At 41.1% G+C, this 25755-nt stretch overlaps 1 long non-coding RNA gene across 1 annotated transcript in view; it reads left to right on the forward strand.

Annotated features, from left to right (window-relative positions):
- Positions 1-25755, forward strand: part of LOC138829483 (uncharacterized) — a 30943-nt gene that overhangs the window by 2224 nt on the left and 2964 nt on the right. The window contains exon 2 of the long non-coding RNA XR_011372622.1: positions 23896-23983. This is a non-coding gene — a long non-coding RNA (uncharacterized lncRNA). The remainder of the gene's footprint in view (positions 1-23895; positions 23984-25755) is intronic.

Below are 25755 nucleotides of genomic sequence, written 5' to 3' on the forward strand. Positions count from 1 at the left end.
GCTATGTCATTTGCCCTGCAGAAGCTCTGCAACTTTATGCAATACCATTTGTCCAACCTTTCTTTGATTTGTTGTGTTTCCGGGTCTCTATTCAAAAAATTTCGGCCTTCTGTGGGGTCAGAAAATACATACAAAAAATATTCTCAAACCACAATGAGAGCTTTGTTTGTAAAATGGGAAATCCATCCATAATAAATGAGCAATATGTACTGCCATCCAGGCCTGTTCATGAATTTGGGTGTACAAAGAGGATCTTCGTTTAACAGTATCTGTGTGATGATGTATTTGTTCTTGCTAGAATGCTGTTTAACTGGTAGAAGTCCTATGTTTTCACTAGGGATATTAATAATCATTAAATAAGGCTATGTAAATAATTATTGTTTTTATCTGTTTATCTCTACTGTCTTTCCCATCAAATACCGTAATAAGGGGATTATTTATATAGTGCTAACAAATCAGAGTCTGAAGATAGGCACATCTCTTACATATATTTGCCAAAGAGAGCAAAAAGAATTTGCAGAATTAGAGAGCCTTCTGTACCTACATCATTTTCCATATACCTCATTGTATATATTGAGCAATTTAAAAGCTGCCTTTAGTAGTACTGTGAATACTCAATTTTAATAAACATTAAGTTGTCTTCTTAAAAAAAAAAAAATTTCGACCTGAGCCAAGGAGACCTAGGGTTTCTCCTATTCCATCCTGTAATGTTTTCAGAGTATCTGCTTTGACTTCAAGGTCTTTGATCCATTTGGAGTTGATTCTGGTGCAGGGTGATATATAAGGATCTAGCTTTAGTTTTCTACATGTAGTTAACCAATTTTGCCAGCACCATTTACTGAAGAGGCTGTCTTTCTTCCCTTCTATTGTTTTAGCTCCCTTATCGAAGATCAGATGGCTATAGGTCTGTAGGTTCATTTCTGGGTTTTCAATTCTATTCCATTGGTCCTGAGGTCTGTTCTTATGCCAATACCAAGCTGTTTTGATTACTATGGCTTTATAGTAGAGTTTGAAATTTGGTATTGATATTCCTCCAGCAGTGTTCTTTCCGTTGAGGAGCGTTTCTGCTATTCAGGGTCTTTTATTGTTCTATATGAATTTTTGGATTGCCTCTGCTATTTCCTTGAAGAATGAGGTTGGAATTTTGATAGGTATTGCGTTGAATTTGTAGATAGCCTTGGGAAGTATTGCCATTTTCACGATGTTAATCTTGCCAATCCAGGAGCATGGGAGGTTTTGCCATTTTTTAAGTTCTGTGTTGATTTCCTTTTTTAAGATTTTAAAGTTTTCATCATAGAGGTCTCTCACTTCTTTAGTTAAGTTAATTCCTAGGTATTTTATTTTTTGTGGGGCTATTACAAATGGAGTTGCTTTCCTAATTTCAGCCACACGTTTCTCCTTGTTGACATACAGAAAAGCCATTGATTTTGGGGGGTTAATTTTATAACCTGCTACATTGCCAAAGTTTTGAATCAGCTTGAGTAATTTGGGAGTGGAGTCTATGGGATTCTTTAAATACAAGATCATGTCATCTGCAAAGAGGGAGAGTTTTATTTCTTCTTTCCCTATTTGGATCCCCTTTATGTCTGCATCTTGTCTTATTGCTGTAGCTAGGCATTCTATTACTAGATTGAAGAGAAGTGGAGAGAGTGGGCATCCTTGTCTTGTTCCTGAGTTAAGACAAAATGGCTTTAGTTTTCACCATTGAGTATAATGCTGGCTGTAGGTTTGTCATATATAGCCTTTATTGTATTGAGGAATGTTCCATGGATTCCTAATTTTTCCAAAACCTTCATCATAAAGGGGTGTTGGATCTTGTCGAATGCTTTTTCTGCATCTATTGAGATAACCATGTGGTTCTTATGCTTGCTCCTGTTGATGTGATGAATAATATTAATTGATTTGCGTATATTGAACTAGCTTTGCATCGCTGAAATGATTCCTGTTTGATCGTGGTGTATGATTTTTTGGATGAGTTGTTGAAGTCGATTGGCCAAAATTTTGTTGAGAAGTTTTGCATCAATGTTCATCAAAGAAATGGGTCTATAGTTCTCTTTCTTTGATGAGTCCCTGCCTGGTTTTGGGATGAGGGTTATGATGGCTTCATAGAATGTGTTGGGTAGTGAGCTTTCTCTTTCAATTTCATTGAAGAGTTGGAGGAGTATTGGTGTGAGCTCTGCTTTGAAGGCCTTGTAAAATTCCGCTGTAAAACCATCTGGTCCTGGACTTTTCTTAACTGGGAGATCTCTTATTGCTGTTTCTATTTCAATGCTTGATATGGGCCTGTTAAGATAGTTTAACTCATCTTGGTTTAGTTTTAGCATGTCAATATTTGCTAGGAAAAGGTCCATTTCTGTCAAGTTCTCAAACTTATTAGCATAAAGTTTTGAGAAGTATTCCCTTATAATGTTCTTAATCTTGGTTGTTTCCGTGGTGATGTTTCCATTCTCATCTCTGAGTTTATTAATTTGGGTGTGTTCTCTTCTTTTTCTGATAAGATTTGCTAAGGGTCTGTCAATTTTGTTAAGTTTTTCGAAGAACCAACTCTTTGTTTTGTTGATTCTTTCTACAGTTTTTTTGGATTCTAATTCATTTAATTCTGATTTAATTTTGATTATTTCTTTCCATCTACTGGATTGGGGTTTATCTTGCTGTTCTTTTTCAAGGAGGTTTAGATGTGTCATTAAATTGTTAGTTTCAGATCTCTCCAATTTGTTGATGTAGGAGCTCAGAGCTATAAACTTGCCTCTGAGTACTGCCTTTGCTGTGTCCCAGAGGAGCTGGTAATTTGTGTGTTCATTTTTGTTGAATAGCATGAACATTTGAATTTCCTTTCTAATCTCTTCCATGACCCACTCATGATTCAGCAGTTTGTTGTTCAGCCTCCGTGTGATGCTGGACTTTCTTTGGTGGATTTTGGTGTAGAGTTCTAATTTTATTCCATTGTGGTCAGAGAGGATGCAAGGTATAACTTCAATGTTTCTGAATTTAGACAAGTTTGCTTTGTGGCGTAAAATATGGTCTATTTTAGAAAACGTTCCATGTGCTGCTGAGAAAAACGTGTATTCTGATGCTGCTGGGGGAAATGTTTGGTAGATTTCTGTTAAGTCTTGTTGATCTATGCAGCTGTTTAGATCTGCGGTTTCTCTGTTGAGTTTTTGCCAAGTTGATCTACCTAGTAGGGAGAGTGGTGTGTTAAAATCCCCAACAATTAATGTCTTTGGATCTATATGGGATTTGAGGGAAAGTAGTGTTTCTTTGATAAATTTGGGTGCTCCATTGTTTGGCGAATAGATATTTTGAATTGTAATATCCTCCTGAAGGAGAGATCCTTTAATTAGTATGTAGCAACCTTCTTTATCTCTTCTCATGAAATTTAATTTGAAGTCTATTTTATCTGATATTAGGATTGCAACTCCCGCCTGTTTATGGGGGCATTTTGCTTGGTAGATTTTGTTCCAGCCTTTAACATTGAAAATGTGTTCTTTTTTACGGGCAAGATGTGACTCCTGCAGGCAGCAGAAAGAAGGGTCTTGTTTTTTAATCCAACTAGACAGTCTATGTCGCTTAATTGGAGAGTTCAGTCCGTTAACATTAAGAGATAAGACTGAGAGGTATTTGGGAGTTCCTGCCATGTTATCCACCTTCATGGGGGCTGTGAAAACTGGGTTCTTCCTATGGTTCTCGGATTCTCAGTTAGGGTGCAGTTTCTTGGCCTTTATTGAGGTCTTGTTGGTTTTCTATGTGTAGGACATCTTTAAGAATCTTTTGTAGGGCTGGTTTGGTGGAGATGTATTGTTTCAATTTTTCTTTGCCATGGAAGGTTTTTATTTGGCCTTCAGTTATGATGGAGAGTTTAGCTGGGTACAGTATTCTTGGTTAATAGTTGTTTGTTTTTAGGGCATGGCATACATCATTCCAGGCTCTTCTTGCTTTGATTGTCTCTGCTGAGAAATCTGAGGTGATTCTAATTGCTTTCCCTTTATAGGTGATTACCCTTTTCTCCCTGACAGCTTTAAGGATCTTTTCCTTGTTCTGAGTTGATCCTGTGTGGATTATAGTGTGACGGTATGATGTCCTATTCTGGTCTGGTCTATTTGGGGTTCTAAAAGCTTCTTGTATCTGAATAGGCCTATCTTTTTGTATGTTTGGGAAGTTCTCTGCTGGGATCCTGTTAAACAAATTTCCTAGACCATTAACTTCTGTTTCTAGATGCTCCTCTACACCCATTATTTAGATTAGGCCTTCTGATGGTGTCTTCCAGGTGTTGAATAGATCTATCATATTTCTTTGACTTGTCTTGGATGGTTGTATGTTCTTTCTCTATAATATCTAGGCTGTCTTCAATCCCTGAGATTCGATCTTCTGCATGGTCTAACCTGCTGTCAAGACTCTCTACTTTGTTTTTAATCTCTTTTCCTTCTAATTGGTCAGCTTTGATGGCTTCAGGTTCTTTGTCGAAGCTTTGTTTTAGGTCTTGTATGAATTTCTTTACTTCCTTAATTTGGTGTTCAGTGTTTGTTCTCAAATCACTTAGTTGATTGGTTATGGTTTCTTTGGACACCCATTCCTTCTGTTGGATTCCATTCAGCATTCCCTTTGTGATCTTCCTGACTTCCTTCAGCTCTTTGTTAATGGATTCCATGAATGCCTTTAGTGATCTTTGTGTATTCTCTACCTGGTCTCTCAATTCCTGTATTACTCTTTGATTAGCTTCTTCCCGTTCGTGGAATTCCTTCAGTTCTCTTTCCTCCCATTCATGGGATTCCTGCAGTTCTCTTTGAGTGTTCTCAGCCTGCTCATGCCATTCCTCCATTTCTCTTTGAGTATTCTCAATTTGTTCACACAAATCCTGTATCATTTTTTGAGTAGCTTCCTCACGCTTATGATATTCCTGTATAAATTTTTGGGATGCCTCCTCTCTCTCCCTATCACGCTCATACAGAGTCGTTTGTAAGTTGTCAAACTTCTCATTTATCATGTTTGCCAGCAGTGTTTGTAGAGCTATTTGGGAACTCTCCTCTGGATTATTCATTATCTGTTCTGAGCCCTCATTATCAAGATTGGGAATTGAGTTACCCAGATTTGCCATTTTTCTTGTGTTTTTCCGGCTTACTCTGCCCATTTGAGATGAAAATAGCACCAGTTTTGTACTAGAACACTATCTTAAGGCAACCATCAACCAACGTTTGCATTTTTACAGTCAATAGTCTACAGATACAATCTAGTTCAACAGATACATCTATTCAACATATGTTAATGGGCTTCAAACCGCAGAGAAGAATTTGGAAAACCAGAAATTATTAGGGTTAGGGAGAGATGTGGGTAAAAAATTGGAATAGATTGGTGTGGGGAGGCACAGGGAGAGTTAACTATGTCCTAATCCCAATGCAGGATATAGGTTGGGTAGGATGCAAGTAGAGAGAGAGAGAAAAAGAAGAAAGGGAAAGGGAAATGAAAAGAGACCAGAAAAAAAAAAGAAACGTAAAAATTAATATTATTATGGAGATCAAAAAACCATCTATTTAGAGAGGAATGTGAGTATATTAACAGAAGGGAAGGGACATAGAGGAGAAGTGAAAAACTCAAAAAAATGCTTAAAATATTATATCGGTATAAAGAGGTAGTACTGCTATTAAGGAACTTAAGTCTCAGAGGTTTTGAATTGAGTAATAAATTTGTGGATTAAGTGTGTACACAATGGGGGATAGGGTCTACTAGTTAAGTACGGGTTTATCTGAGGATGTGCAGGACAAGAGTTAAGTCACATAAAGAAGATCAAAAGAGAGGAAAAGGTGAGAGGGATAAGAAAGGGAGAAAAAAAGATCAGAAGTTCAGTAGAGCTAGACAAAAAACAAAAAGATAGTTAAGAAAGAAAAAAAAGAGAAAGAAGACAAGAAAAGAAAGGAAAATGCACATTCACGTATTCCTAAAATAAAAATTATAAGAGGAAAAAAAAGTTACTGGAAAACAATTATTTTTTCAAAAAAGGCAAAAATTAAAGATTAATAAAATTTTAAAAAAGGAAAAAAATTTATATATATATATATATATATATATATATATATATATATATATATATATATATATATATATATATATAAGGTACCAAAAAAAAAAAAAAGAAAAGAAGAAGAAGAAGAAAAAAAAAAAGTTCTTTGATTTTTTTGGAGGGGGCAGGGTTGGGAAGAATCCTGTATCTCCCTTTTGTCTGTAACCAGCCTCTTGTTGGAGTCTCTGGTCAGCTTGAGGTCCTGTGGCTTGATTGGTTTCTTAAGTCAGTTTGTTCCAACAGGCAGAAAAATGCTCTGCTTTACCCAAGATTTTGAGATCCCCCTCCCAGGTTAGTTTAATGGGAGGGTGATCTGCTTTGAGAATCACAAAAGAGGGGGATGCAGTGGTGAGGCTAGTTTCTGGGTAGAGTTTAGGCCTTTCAACAATCAGTAGCTTTTCCCTGGGGCTATTTTGTGAAAAAACTCACAGAGCCCAGCCTGGAGCCATTCTTAGGGTTTCTGTTTTTCAATTGATTGTGGAGGCTGCTAGAGGGAGGGGCAGCCTCTGGCTCTGGTTACCCAGTGAGGCAAGGCACTCCAATGGCTGGCGCCTGAGCTGGTTGACTTTTCCCTGGATGGAGCTGAGTCTGGCAGGTTACTTCACCATTAAGTTCTTGTGACCTGCTAAATGACTCGTTTTATTCCATGGCCTGAGTTGGAGCTGGCAGATCCTCCGAACTTTGTCGGTATCCAAGATGGAGATCACTGGTGCTAAGGGGGGAGGGGTGGCCTTCCCTCCTCTGCTCCCTGAGAAAGAGTGAGGACGTCGAGCTTCTACTCACGCCAAGTCTTGGATCCTGGGTCGTCTCTGGTCTGCAAACTGCAGGATGAAGATGTCCGCTCCTTGTCGGTTCTTGCTGGTGTTTAGTAGAATCCACTCGCCCGCTGCGTCTGGCTCCTTCGTCCCGGACTCTCTGTGTGAGCGCTCAGGTATGGTCCCGGCTGTGGTCTCCGCCGCAACCCTGCCGCTGCCGCTGAGGCAGCAGCTGGCAAGCGCTCAGATGTGTCTTCTTTCCTTGGCTTCCCCTCTCTTGTCTAACTCTCTGTCCTGTGATGGCACACTTGGTGTGATTCTCTGGCTTAGGACTGTTCACTGGAACTCTAAAACTGCTTTCTATGTGAGAGCTTGTTCAGATTCCAGCTTCTCCTCCGCCATCTTCCCGGAACCCCCCTCTGCCTTGATGTTTTTTGTTTTCATTTCCTTTTGTGTTGTACCTGAGGCTTGATCTAAGGAACTGAGCACTTACCTTGAGCTTTTTGCTCAAGGCTCGTGCTCTACTACTTGAGACACAGCTCCATGTCTACATTTTTGTGGTTAATTGGGGATCAGAATCTCAGAGACTTTTCTACCTACACTGGCTCTGAACTGTAGACTTCCTTATATCTCAGCTATCATTACAGGCATGAGCCCGTAGCAGTGTGCTCCTCTTTTGATGGCCACAGTCACATGAAGCCCAATGTGGAATCTTCTCACTTGAGACAGCATCACAACACAAGATTCTCAGATTAGAGATGCTCAGCCTGCATCTTACTTCTTTACCCCATTGGTTTGTCTGTAGCACTCCATTTTGAATACCATAGTTCTGAAGAAGTCCATAAAAGCACTTCTCCTCCTTCTCAGGGAGGTATTCCTGGGGTTAAGATCTTTTTAAACTCAAGTTATTTTGTTGTTTGCTGGCTTAGCTTCCTGATGCAAACTTATGCCCCCAACCCCTACCCTTTGAAATAAGAAAGTGGGTTAGGGTAAAGTAGAGACAGGTGTTTACAATGGCTTTTGTGCTGTCATTCTGAAAGGTAGGGGAGGGAAGGTGTAAGATTTTTGGGAAGGTCACAGAACATCAGCACTGGAACCCACCAATGGGAAGTCCTCATTACCAAGCCTCTTCTCCAATCAGAGACCTCCAGGAAGGCAACCCTTTCCAGTTGTCTGGAAACTTTCTTGTCTCTGGGCAGTCACAAGGAGAAAATGTTGGTGTGAGGAAGGTGGAGCTCTACAGCTGTAGGAACCAAGTAGGCAAGTTAGTTGGAGGCATTGATTCTCATGACCCCATCTGAAGTCTTACATGCCATGAGGGTGCATATGCCTGCATGTATTCCCTCTGGGGGAAATAAGAGGGACTTCCCTTTCTCCATGTCAGGGCAAAGGCCTGATGCCCAGCTGCCAGACTCAGGTGAAAGTTTGCAGGAAGTGCCATTATTCTCCCCTGGTAATTCTATAGAACAATGCCCGGAGACTCTCTTTGTGTGTCTAAGGAAGCTCACCTGTGCCTTGCTTACTCTTTGCAACCTTTGATCACTGGAGCTACTTCACATTTGTTGACAAGGTTTAATTCTTCCTGCTTACTGACTTAAAATTACCTCTAATTGTCTGTGTTAGTATGAAATTGTGTAAAGTTAACTTTCTGCTCTTTGTCTGAAGATCTACTTTTAGGTCTGTATGCTGTAAATCAGCATGTGATATGTCAACAAACTTTGTCCATACCCACATATTGTGGTCCACTTTCTGCCTATTGATCATGCGTTCCCAGGTCTCACTGAGGAATTGGCAGCAATTTGGGTTATGTCTGTTTCCAGAACCAGACTAGCATCCCTTACTCCCTTTTTAATAAATCATGCAACGGCTTTGAAGGCAATGTGTTTGCAATAAGAATTGTTTGCAGAATGTTTGCCCTTCAAACTGATCATGCCCACACGCCCTGGCCATTGTCTATTGACCATTGACATTGGTCATTGTCCCAAATGTCTTTAATATGTTAAGTTTCCCACAGTTCCCCCTCAGTAACCAGCTAAGGAAGGTAATCCCATTACCACCATATTCTACCAATGAGATCAAACAAGCCAGGATTCAAAGCCAGGCCCTCACCACCAGCCTGCATGCCTTGCTCTAAGGGCATACACTTTGCTATTAAGAATAAACACTTGGTGTTTTCTGGTGAGCTGGGGTTCGTAGCTATACTCTTAGCTGCTCAGAAAGCTGAGATGTGAGGGATCATGGTTCAAATTCAGCCAAAGTAGTGTGATTTGTTTCCCTTTTATGTAGGTGGTTGTATTTTCCCACCTCCTGAGCAGATGTCAGGGACTGCATGAGACACCCAATTTGTGGCAGAGCAACCAGTCCCAGGACAGCACCACTGAAACAGATAGTGGGAACACCACACTTTTAGTTGTGACAGGATAGCAGTTGCTCTGTTTTTGCATTTGGCATAATTATCTTGTGTCGAGAGCAAAGGAAACATCATGATCTTGAAATATCACAAGTTAGTCTAAGCTGGTTCTGTTGAGTTGGTCTTCTGGTCCTGTAGCCATTCCCTTAAGTGTTTGGCAGGGCACCTGAAATGCTAGAATAACTGGGCTTCTGTGTGTGGAGTCCTCAGAGACTGTCGTGTATACATGGTCTCTGGTGGCCTCAACACATGGCAGCTCAAAGGTGGCAGTGACTAGACCTTCTTCAGACTCAAGCCATAATTCTGTGGCTTGCCCTCAGATGAGACAAGTGAGGCCCATCTAATTCAAGAAAAGGACCAGTGCCTGTGTGCTTGACTGGAAGCCACCAGTCAGACAGAAGCTGGGGGGTCCTTCAGAAGCTGAGGCTACTTCCAGTCACTGTTGGAGGCAGCGATTGGATGAGAAAGACACCAAGGGCCTTCAAGAAGGTTCTGAGGAATTCTATTCGTGGATTTCACATCTGTTGAACCAATAAAGTATGGGGGACAGAGCATTCCAAGGCAGAGCCCCCCTCCTGTGCTACCATAGAGCCTGGAAAATGGGATGCTATCCTGTCACCTCGGTGCCAGTGAACAGCAGGCTCCTGTCAGATCCAACCTATGGTGCGATTTGCAACTGTTCTTCCCTAAGTGCATTCTCTGGAGACCTCACTCTTCCACTTGTGTGGTGGTGTCATTCAGCGAGAGTATCTCAAAGTAAGTGTCTGCACCTGCAGAGAAGTCAGGGTTATCTTGCCTTGGCTCCTGAAAGAAAGGCCTTGATATCCTTCACCATCAGGAGAGGTCCCTTTCCAGACCCCTGAGGAACTTTGGGCTGTGCAGTGGCTTCCATTGATCCATGTCCAATTCTTCCCATGTCGCTCAGACCTCAAATGGTTTCAGAGAAGGTGTCACCATATTAGGGGGTGTAGTGACTATTTGCTTATCAAGCCTGTAGAGAAGGAGATTCCAACTCAGTATGTGCACACAGGATTGTGAATCCAATGGTCACTACACTTGTCATAGTGAATTGTCTGTTTGGAGGGACTGTTTTGAGTCTTCCCTGAGCACAGTCTTTCACCAGATACAAAGCATGTATCTGTTGTTGATTTCACGGTTTTGACTGCTATTTCACAATGATTCAGTGTAGGTTCCCTCCACAAAGCCAGGAAGCTGTCACGTTGTTATGTAAGTGAATGACCAAACCAGGCTCGTGGTTTCATAGGTGAGTCTGCCAGGTATTTGGTGAGAACAATTGCAGGTTCTCAGGTGAGGTGGGTTCTATATGTCATGATGCAGGTAGGGTTTGGGAAATGGGGTACTTGACGTGCAGATTTTATTGAGAATTGCTTAGAGATGGACTGTGAGAAAGTGAAGGGGCTCAGGGTCAGAGCAGTCACTATTGGGCAAATCATGAACATAGATGTGATGGGCATGTGTGTAGCCAGCCTACTTTGGGGTGGTTGTTAGGCATTCAAAATGCATAATACCCCTTAGCTGGCTAAGTATTTTAAAGTTAGAAGCACAGGATTTTATGTTTTGGGAGAAAATTGTAACACATGTATTGAACTTTTTAAAAACCAAATTTAGGCTCTTAATTTTGTTTTTAATAAAAATTTCATCCCAGCTGCATGGAAGAGCTAAAATCAGGAGCATTGACCTTTCAGGATAGCATGGGGAAAAAATTGAAAAGCTGAGGATGGTGGCATGCATCTGTCATCGCAGTGTGGCATGACATGCAAGTAGGAGGATAACAGAATGTCTGGTCTTGGCATAAAGCATCACACAAAGGGATGTGGCAGGGCTACAGTGGTAGAGCATTTGATTATCAAGAATGAAACACTGAGTCAGATGCCAATAATGCCAAAAGTACACAAATTAAGAGAATGAATCTAAATAAACCCCTCATGCCCACTGAATGGCCTTCCTGAAATTCAAGGCCACCATTTCCTTCATCATTAGTGATTTTTGAAACACCACATGGGAATATTGGAAGGGCTGTCTGGGTTTTCCTGCTTCCTCTGCTGAGAAACCTGTCCATATTATGTTTTTAGATTAAGAACTACTATGAATTCTTTTTTTTTTTTTTGGTATTCAGGTAAGGGGTAGGTTTACTCAAGATGGCACCAGGCCATTTTGGCCCTCCACAAGGCAGGGAAAGGCCTGGGAAAGGCCTGGGAAAGAGTTGGGAAAGAATTGGGAAAGAGAACTGGGAAAGAGAGAGCTGGGAAAGAGAGAGAGTTGGGAAAGAGAGCATCTGGGCCTGGGTTAGGCCTTATCTGGGGTATGGGTGGAGAAAGGTGTGGCCACATCAAATTCAGATGTGACCTCAGTGAATGCAAATGTGACCTCTTCCAGGTGTTCCAGGCGCCTAGGTAATGCAGGTACTCAGTGGAGACTTTGCTCTCCATCCAGGAGCAGACCTTACATTCCAGTCTTTTAATAATCATGAAATGGGGCACGGATTCTCTCTGGCTACTTCCTGCTGACAAGGGGCATTGACATTAGGGATAAAAGTCTGAAATTTGGTCCCCTCCCAGAGAAGGCAGTGAGCAGCTGCTGTCCCTTGGTGGTGTGAATTCTTAGGTGAACTCTGGAGAGGTCTCATGACGCATTGAGGGGCTGGAAAAAAATACTAGAGAGCAAATAAATGGCAAGAGGAAGGACTTGGGGCTGAAAATGTTGGTCGAAATGTCCCTAGCTACTTATGACATCTGGCGACTAGGTAGAGGATAAGTCAAGTGACAAAGACAAGAATATAAATTCCTGTTCAGTTAATACGTAGACCGGTATAGACATTGGATGGGCAGGCTTCTTACTTCTATCGACCTCCCAACTGTGGTTAATTTTGAAAGGGCAGGCACAAAGCAGCTGTTTGACAACATCTCCTCTTACACCTATCCATGGTCCCTTGTTCCCCAGACTGGCTGAGTCTAGGTGCTCGTTGCTGGGATGGCTTGTCACAGTTGGTATTCAAGGAGGTTTGAACTCAAGGCCTGGGCACTATCCCTGAGCACTTCTGCTCAAGGCTAGTGCTCTATCACGTTGAGTTACAGTACCATTTCCAGTGTTTGGCTGGTTAGAGATAAGAGTCTTGAGCCATGCTTCCAACCTGTCTCTTTGCAGGTTAGTTGGGAGATGGAGTCTTAGGGATTTTTCAGCCCAGGCTGGCTTTGAACTGCAATCTTTGCCACAAAGGCCCTTTATTATTTCAAATAAGTCAACAAGGAGATCAAATAGAATAGAGAATAGAGCTTACCTGGTCCTTATCAAGAATTGACCAACAAATATTCTGCAATGACTAAACTTGTTAGATGTGATGAAAATTTTAGCACAGATAGGCCCAGTATTTTAAAACCACGTAGTCAGTAGTAGAATACTCAACATAAAACAAAAAAGGCAAAACTCAAAACCTGAATTTTTTTTTAATTGTGAAAATACTGTACAGAGGGGTTACAATTACATGGGCAAGATACTGAGTACATTTCCTATCAAGCATTGACAATAGTGTGTATACATCTTTGGTAACAAAGCACATCAGATGGTTGGGCCTCACTTACCAGGGCCTGAAAAAGAGCAACTTATTAGCAAGACACCTTAGAATAGATGGATGGAGTAGTAAGCTTGGTGGAAGTTTAAGGGTCACAATGTGGCCAAGATGGCGAACTAAAGACGGTGAATTTCTGAAAGAATGCAAAGAAACCCTGAACAAATACATCAAGCCTACATTGGCTAGCCTTTGAGAGGGAACCTAGAGGAGGGGTTCCCCAGGACCCAGCCTGCATCACACTCTTCAGGGCACAAGCCAAAATGTTGTAGAAAAGAGAAGTGGAGAGATAGGGAAGGTGGACATGAATGGCAGAGAGAGAGCAAAGAGAGCCTGAAATTAAACTGACTTCGGACCATTTACCATTGAAGTAGCAAAAAGTGTGTACATCTGAGAATGACAAAAAATTAGGCTCTCTGGCTTTCCAGGGAGTGCAGGAGGCATTTCAAAGGGGTTTCACAGCACCCCAGAGCTCACCAGGCAGAAGCAGAATCCTGACTTCCCCAAGAGCCCTCTAGAGAAAAAAGGCCATGTCCCAAAACCAAGCATCCTCGGCTTCAGAGGTGAGCGGCCTTTCAGCTAAAGGCTGTAGGAGCTCTCTGGCATGGTGCCATGTCTGGACAGAGACTGAGCAACTGAGAATTGTAGAGAGTAATTTCACTCACCAGAGTAGAGAAGTGGTGTGGACGTGGATGTGAAGGCCAGTAATGGTATCGGTGTGATGTGTCCACAGCAGACAGACCAATTCGCAAAAGGCCATCAGAACTGTGGGTATTCCTCAGAGCAAAAAGGGAAAAACAAGCAAAAAAAGAAAAAAGAGGAAAAAAAACAGAGAGGAATCCCACCTATCCTGACTTTAAGCCCTTTATCCGAGTCACGACACCATTTATGTTAGATTTTTAAAAAGAGGTAGCTGAGTAAGAACAGCACCAAGCACTTGGTATTCAGGTAAGGGGTAGGTTTAGTCATTGTTCTGGCTGGCACCAGGCCATCTTGGCCCTCCACGCGGCTGGGAAAGGCCGGGGAAAGACCTGGGAAAGAGCTGGGAAAGAGAAGTGAGAAAGATCGCTGGGAAAGAGAGCTGGAAAAGAGAGAGAGCTGGGAAAGAGAGAGCTGGGAAAGACAGAGAGTTGGGAAAGGGAGAGCTGGGAAAGAGAGAGTTGGAAAAGTACTATGAATTCTTGAATCATTTCTAGGAAGAGGGATTATGGGAAAGTAGGGGTGAGGTTTCTACACAGCAAACATAGAGCCTCCATGATTTAAGGAGCCTTTCATTGGGTCTGGTACTCTTTAATTCTGTTGAAATACTTTCCCTTTTTCCTCTTGAAAAATAAGTTCCAAAATAGAGTTTATTTTAACTTCCATCACTAAAAGTTCTTCCTTTTACTCTATGGGCAGTTCACACATGACCAAAATATAAACCAGCTGGTTTTACTGCATCATATACCTCTGCTATGTATCAAATTTTTCATCCTAATCCTCAAATCATGTAATAATTTGCCTATTTATGACTGAATTGTAGTTCCTTTATTAATAAAAGCTAATGGGAAAGGATTGTGTATTTAGTTGATGAATAGACCTACATTTTATTTCCCTGAGATACTGTAGCAGAGTATTAAAAGGAATGTAATATATATATATATATTATATAATTTATAATATATATAATATATAATATATAATATATATATATATATATTTGGGGGGGTCCCATCGAGGGGCCTGAACCTGGGCCTGAGCACTGTCCCTCAGCTCTTCAGCTCAAAGCTAGTGCTCTACCACTTGAGCCACAGCGCCACTTCCAGCTTTTTTATTTTTGCTTATGGGATCCTGAGGAAATCTAACCCAGAGCCTCGGGCATGCAAGGCAAGCGCTCTACCACTGAGCCAACTTCCCAGCCAGGTATGTAATATTTTATTGATAAGTCTATCCCTTAAAATGAATATATTTTGGGGCTGGGAACATGGCTCAGTGGTAGAGCGCTTGCCTTGCATGCCTGAGGCCCTGGGTTTGATTCCTCAGCACCATATAAGCAAAAAGAAAAAAGCCAGAAGTGGCGTGGTGGCTCAAGTGGTAGAGTGCTAGCCTTGAGCTGAAGAGCTGAGGGACAGCGCCTAGGCCCAGAGTTCAGGCCCCACGACGGGACCCCCCTCAAAAAAAGTAATATATTTTAGGATGTCATTATTTTAATGTGAATTATGTAAATGTTGATAATATGCTGTTGGTTATACATTTAGTTTTCAAGAGTTTCACTTAATTGCTTTTTTTGCCCACATATAGTACAAGTCTATTTGCAATTGTTTTTTAATGGCACTAATAGTATAGTTTATATAGAGAAAATAGAGTTATTTTAGGACCCTATGATTGGTTATAGTATTAATAACACAATTAATTTGAAGTATCAATATTTCTCACCAATTACTGACTCTTAATGAGGTTGCGTGTGGAGTTTTGGAGTGCAAATGAGATGGTGGATGTATAGAGTTGTAAGGAAGTGTTTAGGGACCATTAAAAGGCATTGGGTGACCCCAAAGTGTAGGTCCCTGGTCTTCTGTGAGTAACTAGTTCTAGGAAGGTCTCAGGAGAGATCTGCATTGCTTGAGACACATTGTGCTCCTGATATGCATACCCCTGGCCCACCTAGATATGTCCTTTCTGGAGGCCTGGCTCTCTTGTGACTTTATCTATGAAGCACCCAGCCCTCATGGGGGATTTGATATTTCAGTAGCTCTTAAAGCCTAGGCAGAATAGAAGACAGAGCTAACCTCTCCCAGTTCCCAGGTCTTGCTTTGAATGGATGGATGGAGAATAGGGGAGATATGAAGCTGTAGGTCAAGCAGGAGTGGCTCAGGTCATGTGCCAGAATCCCAGATGTTCCTTGTAATTGTAGAAGACTCCTATAGCTTCTACAGTGCAGTGCAGGGCAATGAATATTGGCATTGAAGGCAGGGCCAACATCAGGTACCAGATGTGTCTCCTATAAACATGTCCAGGCCTCAGCCTGCATTTCCTCCTCTGAGAAATTGGGATGGTTTTCTTTCCTGATGGTCTTGCTTTGTGTCTATGAGATCCACTTGGAAGTCTTGCTGAGAAGGTGATGCTGTGATTCCCTCATCTGGGCAAGGAAGGCAGGAGGAAGAGAAGAGAGTGTGAGAAACAGAATCCTTCTCTAAGCTTGTCCTAAGGAGGTCTGTCTATGTGGTAGATAGTGCTTCCAATCTGGCTTTGTGTCAGAGCCTCTGCTACCTGCCTCTGGCTTTACTGGATGGCACCCTTGGCTGCAGAGAGTATGGGCTCGGCTTGAATGTTCCTTGTCTCTTGTGTGTTGGTATACTAACCCGGCCTCCTGATTGATGGCTGAGAACCCTATCTCACTTGGGGGTAAACTTATCTCCAAGAAGCTCCAGACCAGTCACCCCTCTGGGCATTTGATTTACTAGGGAACTCAAGCCTGAGCATAGCATGCACACAGCTGCTGCATTAGGGTGCCTGACAATCTCATCAACCCTTTAGTGCTCATTTGTGCATACTTGTGGATGTGGTGCCTGGAGCCTACAAGTCCAGCTTCCTTGTTACCCTGGAGCATTGAGGACTTCAGAGTGAGTACTCAGTGAGTACCTAATGGCGCCCAGTACAGAACTGCTCTGTGTACTCACAGTAGTAGACATAGTGCTCAATTACTGTAGGTGATTCATAAGTGAGTTAAGAGGGCACATGGAAGAAGGATTGGTTAGCTTGAGTTCATACCAAAAATAGATGAAAAATATTTAGGTCTTCACAGGAAGGTAATATTGGTTCTGAATATTGGGGGATGAGATCTTCTTTGGTGGTCTCTGGGAAGAGTCTGAGGCCCTGGCAAGCTGTGCACTATTCTATTTGGTTCCTTGGTGCCAAATTGCCTGTCTAATACTAAATGGTTCCTGTTAGCCCCAATCAGATCCTATTACACTAGTGCAATTTGAGTTCCAGCATCAAAAGCTCCTTGTTCAGTTAGCCGAGCTCTTTGAGTTAGTTACTAAATCTGTCTTTTGTGTGAAGCCTGCATGCTTGTCTTGGAAGAAAGTGCTGAAACATCAAATTATTTATGAAGCCTGTTTTCTTTGCTTACTCATAAAGGGATAAATAGCAGTTTTGGAGCCACAGTATTGGCCTGAAAGGAGGAACAATGGCTCATTGTCTTCTCTAGTTCTGAAGGATCATGGTTCCCATGGGGCTCTAAAACAGAGCTAGCTGTGGGTGTGATGGGTTTAATCAAAACTGCTACAAAGACTTTACAAATAGGGCACAAACTCTTGAGAGTGTTTGCATAGATATGAGTCTTTTTTGTATTCATATAAGTAAAACAGTAGTACATTCCTCAGAATAAATACAATTTGTGCATTGTAGAAAATGTGTGTAATAGAGATAAAGCATGATGAAAAACTAATTCCATATCTCAGCAGAAAGGATGGAACACTACCAACACCTTAATGTACAATGTTTTAAATGTCTCTAAGCATGTGTGTCTATCTTACCTTTAGCATATACCTACTAACACCTTTAAAAGAAGGGCATTAAAAGTGTATTTTCTTTTTATTTTCATCACAGCCACGGTCTCTCTCTGGTTCACCAGGTTTCCCATTGACTTGACAACTCTCCCAGAGTCTTAGCTGATCTGTTGTCATCACCTTCCCAATAAGAAATATTCTTAGCCTTATTAAGAGCACAAAACTTGTGGGGGTGAGGTTATCACAGGAGTTACAGCTCTGTGGCCCTTAGAGTAGGGTTTCTAAGTAGTCCCAGGACAGGAGATGGAATGGCTCTGTCACTTAGGAAATACCAGGTTTCTCTGAGTCCTTGGTGGAATGGTATTGGATAGGCCCCTTTATGGCTTGCCCTAAGTTTTTAGGACAGTCAGGACTGAGTTGTGCTATGTCTCCATCTCTGTCACTTGTCACTTTGTGGGTCATTGAAGATGCTTTTCACTGCTTGCAGATGGCTCCAGTGATGTTTATAGAAACAGTTTCATCAGAACATGCAGTATTTGGGAAATAGCATGGGAAATGCTTGGCTCTGTGGACCTTCTTGTCAGTGTGGGGAAGTAAAAGTACACAACAAGGGACCAGAAAAAACTGTGTCTTCTCCTGATTTTAAGAAAACCTAGAGCCGGGTGCTGGTGGCTCACGCCTGTAATCCTAGCTACTCAGGAGGCTGAGATCTGAGGATCGCGGTTCAAAGCTAGCCCGGGCAGGAGAGACCACGAGACTCCTATCTCCAATAAAACCACCAGAAAACCGGAAGTGGCGCTGTAGCTCAAGTGGTAGAGTGCTCGCCTTGAGCTGAAAAGCTGAGGGACAGCGCCCAGGCCCAGAGTTCAAGCCCCACGACCGACCAAAAAAAAAAAAAAAAAAAAGAAAACCTAGAGTTTTTTTTCTCTTTGCCTCTCATAATGAGTGTCAAAAAGTTCCAACTTGTTCCTGCTACAAAAGAATACTTGCTCAGTGTCCAGGTTCTCACATCCAGCCACTCCAGAAGGGGGAGATGAGTGTGTTCTTGAAGTCTGCCCAGGACTCCATTCTTAGTGGGAGTCCAAGACCCAGGTACCACCTGTTCATCTTGACAAGTTAAAGGCATGAGAGTCTGTGGCTCACCTCACCTCTCCCTTGAAGGATTTGAGCAGGAAATGTGAGGCTCAGCTAGTTTGCCAATAACTGGCATATACCCAGTGTCATAAAAAGGAACAGGATTTTCCCTGTGTCCTTTTACTTCTCTGATAGAAAAGAAGTAATGATTAATTTGTTTAATGTTGGTGATATTCAGCTATTGTGATACCAAGTGGTATATCTTTGAAGTTTGAGTCTGAAATGTTCCCTAAAGGCCCATGTGTTATAGACTTTGTGGCCACCCCATGATGAAGCTGGCAGAACATTTAGCTGTGTGCAGTGATCACCTCATAATTTTGTATTGTGCCTGTCATCCCATTAATTGGGAAGCATATTAAGATTATAGGGAGGCACGAGTCAAGTGTTAGAGTGGCCGTCCAGCAATTATAGAGCTCTGAGTTCAATCCCTAGGACTGCAAGCAACCATTCAGAAACACACCCCATGCTATGGTAGATTCAACCTTTTTATTCCGCAGCTGAGGTGACCAGCTCCCAGTCTTGTCTACCTTCCTTCCTCCCTCCCTCCCTCTTTCCCCTTCCCTCCCTACCTCTCTTTCTTTCATTGCTTCCTTCCTCTCTCTCTTTCTCTCTCTCCCTATCTTCTTCCTTCCTTCCTTTCTTTCTTGTTTTTGACCTTATAGAAACTCTTGCCTTGTAATCTGTGTTTACTTCACGTTTGTCTTCTGAGTGTGAAGATAGTTTTTCTCCCAAATGCTACAGCAGGTAATCATTTAATATTTTATGTGTTTCCCATCTGCATATTTGTTTGCTTGTTTATCTTGTTTAGGTTTGAACTCAAGACTAGTTTGCCGGGCACATGCTCACACAGCCACTGGAGACACATCTCTACTCCTTTTTAGCTTCAGTTATATTTTATATAGGACCTCCTGTTTTTTGTCTTGACTAGGCAGAACCAACATCCTCCTGTCCACAGCTTCCTGGGATTTGAGATGGGATACATGCACAATCATACCCAGTTTATTGAGATGATGTTTCAATTTTTTGTGCAAGATGGCCTCCAACTTTGATCATCTTGATCTCCACCTTCTGAGTAGCTGGGATTTGGGGGGACAGACGTGCACCATCCCATCCTTGGCTTTGAAAAACTTCTTCATTGTTTGTGGTCATTGTCTGTTTCTGGGGGCATTTTCCCCCACCGTGCCTATTTCTTAATGAACAGAGATGTTATTCATTTTGTTCTCTGGTTAGGTTCATGTAAGATGTCAGCAGACTTTTTTGTGTGTGGCAACCTTGGGGTAGAACTTAGGACCTGAGTACTGTCCCTGAACTTTTTTGTTCTAGGCTAGTACTCTACAACTTGAGCCATACCCCCACTTCTGGATTATTGGTGGTTAATTGAAGATAAGATTCTCATGGACTTTTTTTGTCAATGCTAGCTTTGAACCATGATCCTCACGTTTCAGCCACCTGAGTAACTAGGATTATATGCATGAACCATCAGTGTCCAGGTGTCAGCAGACATTTTTAAGGGGGAATGAACAAACGGGTAGTATTTCATTTTCACCTGTCTATAGGTGTTTAATATTGGTCTGATTTTTTTTTTTGCTTAGCTTTTCCTTGGGTGGAGTTAAAAGTTTCTGCTTTTCAACAAAGGATATTAATGTCTACTGAAGGAATAAGAGCTATATCTTAGAGAAACCATCCATATTCTTTTTGAATAAATGTTTATCTATGACAATCTGGGTATGCATATTTCCTGGCAGGTTTTAGAAGTCCAGAATCTTCAGCATTTCAGCTTCCCACAGACTCTTAATTATTTCATCCAGGTCTCCTGTTTCTAGGATTTCTAAAATTTTGAATTCTCTCCTTTATTAGAAATTACAAAATAGGTAATTCTGTTATGCATTTCCTTTGATTTTACTGGGACTTTAGAGTGGTCTTCGATAAATCACTTTCTGTGATCTAACAACATACTTCTGGTGATAAGCTGAAAGTATTACATTCATTTTTCCTAAAGATCTCATTCTTCTCTGTTCAAATTGTTGTCAGTCACTGATCAATGTTGCATATAAATTGAGGTCTCAAAAGCAAAATAATCCATAGCCTTCAAAATGGATACAGTCCCGTAATTATGAAGGAACAACTATTTTCAGAGACCTCTTGTTATTAGAGATGTGCCTTATAAACCTACTGAGGGAATCTTTGGAGTGAATTTTGTAAGTTTCCTAAGGGCAGGATCATGTTCATACAATTCTGAGCACTTTCTGAGTGTTTTGTTATGTTGGCTTTTTGTCTTTCTTCTCTCAATGTCAAGTCTTAGCATGTAAGTACTCAGTAGTAGAGTTAATCAGGAGTACAGCAGACTTGGTTTACAAAGAGGTGACTCCCAGTCATTTGTTTGTACAACTTCCTTCTCATTGGACCCTCTACGGGCTCTTATTAAGACCTTCAATATTGGGAAAAGGGAGGAGGACTGAAAGGGGATAGGCTTGACTCAATTGTCAATAGGTGAGGACTTTTTATTGAGGAACACCGAGGGGCACAGACCTTCCTACAGTTTGGAGGTTGTGTTTAGGAGCTTGGCTATTCATCTGAGCAAGGAGGCAGAGATGAATGAAAGGGCCTAGTCTAGTGAATTGTGCCTTTCAAATGAGCTCACATGGGATGTTCACAGCTGGGTTCAGGCACATCAAACAAACATACCTGGGAATTTGTCTGGCATCTGTATGGACCTGGGACAATAGGGTGGGAGTCAATCCTTCACTCTACATCTGATACTGTTGCCTTTAGTAGTCCTGTGACAGAACACCTTTTGACACCTGAATTCTTTCCTGTTCTACTCACATTTTCTGTCTTATTGCTTAAAGACAAGCTATAAAATACTATTTCCTACTCCTGTGATTATTGAGCTTATGAATTGTCAATGAGCCCTTATACACACGGGATGAAGTAAATTTCTTCCCTGTGGCTTCTGGGCCCTGTTTGGCTAAGGTTAGCCTTTACATACACACACTCTCTCACACACACACACTCACACAAGCACGCACGCACACACGTGCGCACACACACACACACACACACACACACACATGCACACATCTTCAGACTCTCATTGTTTCTAGGCTTTCTCCACGGTATTCATTGTCCCAATCAGAATTACTTAAATACTGAAAATTGGACCCTATTAATAATTATTCTGGGACAATGGCACAAGTTGGTTGGACTCAGAGAACAGGAACACATGATCATTTTAGGTATATCTCACTCTTGTTCCCTTTTCCCCTTGATCTCCATTCTTTTCTATTTAGTTCAGCTCAAGACTCTCTTGTCCTTAGTGGCTTATTGCTAGGAAGCTTCTCTGAATGAAGTCTGAGTTTACTAGGTCAAAATGATGAGGCTCCATGTCAGAAGCCATTTTGTTCTTCAGCTCAGTGTTTAACTACTGGGGTAACATTTTGGAGTGTGGGTTCTATAGCAGGCTGTGTCCTGGCTATTAGTAGCAAGAACTAGACCACAGAGGGCTCAATGTCACTAAATTTTCTGTGTTTGTTGTACATATATGTCTTACATTTGCCATTCTTTTTGGCTTTTCAAGTCCCCTATTCTTAGAGAAGATCAACATTTTAAAGCAGTATCTATTTAAGATAAAAGCCATTTTATTAATGTTAATGATTAACATATCTAGTCACTTAGCTACCTTCTTATATCTTTTACAAAAAACTGTTGAAGCTTCACACCTCTTGTTTAAACTTGTGTAAAGAGATTAAAGGATCAATATTAATACCTTAAGAAGTATTTGATAAGCTATAAAATAGTATCCATGTGTTAGTCCTTATGTTCTGTTTCAAATAGTGAAATTTAATTCTTGACCAATAATGCTATATATCAAGTTGTATAACACTCTCAAAGAAGCTCAGCACTTATATAAGGAATCTACTCTCAAACATAGATTTTTAAATTCTTTGTTTTATATTTCTAGATCTATGTTTTCATTGCTTATACCAATACCAGTTAAGTATGTTTTATGGTCATTCTTTTAACTCATGGTTTTGCATTTTGCTCTCTGGAAAGTGTTTGATGATAAAGATACACTTTAATTTTAACATCAACAAATCTGTGCCTGTTTCATTTTCTACACAATTGAAATGTCAGGTAAAGGCTTTTCAGGAAGGGATCATTTAGACTCTTGCCTGGCAAAGATATCAGCAGTGACAGTGGGCAGTGTTCCTAATGATGGCTACCATGGCAGATGTGGGTGGCAGCTCCAGCTGAGGTGTCTGCCCCTGGCACTGTGCAATCGGTAGCTTCTTGACACCAGTTCTGCAGATGTGGAGACTCATTCTTGGTGTTGTGCCTCTGCACCAAGAATATTCTTGGTGTGTTCTCTGGCTTTCCTGGATGTTTAGAGATGTTTACATACATATTATAAAAAAAAATTTAGCCTAGCAGAAGTAGAGAAAAATTATATAAGGAATATTTACCTATCAGCAGGCACATTTAAAAATTGTGCAAATTTTATTGTTTTATTTCTTATCCACTTTACTGTTGCTATTAAAGAATTTAATTAAATTTAATTAAAGAATTCACTCCTAACACTTCAGTATAAGTCTCCAAGAAATAAGGACGTTTCTTTATAACTTTACTATTCTTCATCTTTTCTATTAAGTTAATAGCAGTTCTTTAATATTGTCATTTAAGCCTGTATTTCCTCGATTTTCTAAAAAAAAAAAAAACAAACAAACCTCTGCCTTTTTGTGTGTGTGATATTGGAGACAGAACTCAGGGCCTTGTGCTCCTAGTGTTCCTCCACTTGAGTAATTCCTCCAAATGTGCTCATTTCTCAGCTGAGGTCCTGCAAACATTTCTGCCTAGGCTGGTCCCAAACATGTGGTTTGCACAGGAAGTAGAAATAGCCATGAGGAAAGACACATGTGGATGTGTAGTTGTATATATAGCTATTGAAGGTAAAATATTCTTACACAGAGGCATCCCCCTCTAAAGTCTAATCACCCAATGTAGACTTGTACATGGTATTTGTAAGCAAGTTTAGATGGGGAGAGAGATAGTGGTATGGAATAAATTTCTAGGAAGAAGTAATTCTGCAAAGGGCATGTTCAGGGAAGTGAACAACCTAAGAAAATTAGAGATTTGTGACAGTTTCTCAGCAATTGCAGACTGTGAAGGAAATGGCCCAGCAAGGTAAGTGTGCTTACAGAAGCTATAGGCCAAGCTACTTTGAACAATGACTGGTTTGGTTTGTCACCAGAATGTTCCTGCAGGGGTAAGAGTACTGGCTTATTTCAGATTGCTCAGCCTCAGGTCAGCCATGCTAGGCTCCTTGCTATCAGTATACTTGTTTCATTGTGTGCCATAAGAAAAACACTTTCTTTGATGCTTATCATGATCAGGACAATTGTGAGGGCCATAAGGTTTCAGACTATGACAATAAATGTATTCATTCATTCATTCATTCATTTTTGATGTTTCAGTGTTGTTCTGCCATAGGTCTTGCTGTGCCAGCCACAGTTGAGTCATACCTCCAAGCTTCCTACCAACACCTGAATGAAAGTATTATAGGTGTGTATCCATCTGTTTATTTTATCTTCTATGTTGTATGGTTTCCAACCTTGAATTGATTATTCAAAGAAACCTCCAAGACTGTATAATAAAAGAAAATAATTTCTTTGGATGCTTGTATATGAGAGGAACAGTCAGCAGCTATGTAAAAGAGCCTTGTGTCCTGAGATGGGTTGCATAGTGTTTATGACTTTGAAGTTATGCCTGTGTGTCCCTGTTTGTATGTCCTGAGGTTTGAACTGAGGTCCAAGGTGCTGTCCTGAATTTTCTTTTCAAAACTAGTTCTCCATTACTATAATCTTGCATTTGAAAATTAATGTTTGTTTGTCATAGGGCTTGAACTCTGGGTTGACATTGTCCCTCAGTTCTTCAGCTCAAAATTAGCATTCTGTCCCTTGAGCCACAGCACCTGTTTTCTGGTGGTTTAATGGAGATAAGAGTCACACGGACTTTCCTGCACAGACTGGCTTTGAACCGTGATCCTCAGTTCTCAGCCTTCTGAGTAGCTAGGATTACAGACATGAGCCACTGGCATCCAGCTGGAAATTACTGGGGTTTTTAAACATAGCAAATATTATTGACAAGTAAACAACTGTGGCCTCATCAGAAAGAAGCCCCTTTGCTTTCCACCATTGTCCCATTCCTATAATCTTACCTCAGAAGGATGAGAACTGGAGAATCATGGTTTGAAGAAACTCCTAAAAACAAGTCCACAAAACTCCATCTGTAGTTAACTAATCAAAGTACAGAATGGAGGCCTGATTCAGTTGGAAGAGTGTCAGCTGTGAGCAAGCAAACAAATCCTAAAGAACATGAGTTCATGTTCTTAGTTTAAGTGGTTGCAAAATATGTAGATGACATCCAGGCAGACAGTCAAATAAATAGAAGATGATAGATCACACTTTCTTGTTGCAAGTTGATCCCACAAGGTAAAACAGCTCATAATACTGGATAAAATATAACTTTTAAATTATGAATTGGATTTGAGATGATACCCAATGCATACAATTCTTGCAGCTCCAAAAATAGCTCTTTGCACCCCCACAAATACCAGTTTTTGAAATCAGAGCCTTGCCCTTTCTTGCCTTTGCTTCCTCATCTAGCCGAGCTCTCTCTCTCTCTCTCTCTCTCTCTCTCTCTCTCTCTCTCTCTCTCTCTCTCTCTCTCTCTCTCTCTCTCTCTCTCATATAACTCTCATTCCATGAGATTCAATTCCCTTGTCTTACAAAAAATTCAGCAATTTTCATTGTTCTGTTTCCATACATGAAAATAAGTTACGTCAAGACTTAAAACCTTTAGCTTTGGGATATACCACTTGGGGTAGCTGGTGGCATACTCATCATTAGACATTTCCAGTCCTGAGAATGGTGGTTACATCTATTGGGAAAGCAGAGGAGGAGCACTGGAGGGCTGCTTAAGCATCTTGAAGACCAAAGAGTACCAGATGGTTAGAGGAAGCCTTGGTTCTCCATCAGGTACCGGAAGAGGGGTGCAGAAAAGTTCTGGTAACTGTTGATTTTGCTATTACCTGTCACAGAAACAGTACTCCAATTTTGATTCAGGTGACCACCCACAAATACACCATTGGTGTATTTTCCAGGCATGAAGTATAAAGCCAGCAAAGCATGAAATCCCTTGTAATGACTTATTTAACAAGAGTCCATGACTTTTTGAGAAGATTGGACCTGGGGCCTAAACCCAGGATATAGAGTGAAGGGAACAGAAAGGCACTGGGCAGAGCAGAGTGCCTGTGGCATCCCAAAATGGTTGAT

This window comes from Dipodomys merriami, unplaced genomic scaffold (assembly GCF_024711535.1).
Source record: "Dipodomys merriami isolate MVZ:Mamm:240054 unplaced genomic scaffold, mDipMer1.0.p SCAF_1725, whole genome shotgun sequence".
Classification (NCBI taxonomy): domain Eukaryota; kingdom Metazoa; phylum Chordata; class Mammalia; order Rodentia; family Heteromyidae; genus Dipodomys; species Dipodomys merriami.